Source organism: Excalfactoria chinensis, chromosome 2 (genome assembly GCF_039878825.1).
Source record: "Excalfactoria chinensis isolate bCotChi1 chromosome 2, bCotChi1.hap2, whole genome shotgun sequence".
NCBI classification, from domain to species: Eukaryota; Metazoa; Chordata; class Aves; order Galliformes; family Phasianidae; genus Excalfactoria; species Excalfactoria chinensis.
Window position 1 is genome coordinate 105,871,676 of NC_092826.1, and position 561 is coordinate 105,872,236.

The following is a 561-nucleotide window of genomic DNA, read 5'->3' on the forward strand; positions in this document are numbered from 1 at the left end:
TTCCTTCCTTCCTTCCTTCCCTCCTTCCTTCCCTCCTTCCCTCCTTCCTTCCTTCCCTCCCTCCCTCCCTCCCTCCCTCCCTCCCTCCCTCCCCCCATAGGGAAGCAGCTAATCTTTAAAGATCAAGACCCCTCTCTGTGTCTGCTTCCACTGCTGGAGAACCAAAGGGGATAGTGGTTACCAGTAACTTACTGCTTGAATGCTACTTTTTCTTTCTGGGTCTTTCTCTTTAGTGGAGGTGACTTCAAAAGACAACAGATTTCAGTAGGAAGCTTAAGAAATGAGCACTGAAATTTGTTCTAAGCAATACAATTAAAGAGCACACGATAGTGCCTATTCTTACCATTCTTACCATCCTTATAATTCATGTGCTGTTTCAAAGCATTGGTGGTAGTATTGTTTCCTGTTAGTCCCAACTCTTCAGGAAGTTCCCGTTTGCCTCCTCAGTGAGATAACAGGGCAGGAAACAACGTGTGTAACCATTGTTAGAAGGGCCAAAATGTTGAACTTGTCTTACTGAAAATGCAAAGTACTTCCTAGTTGGAGAGTGCTGACAGACCA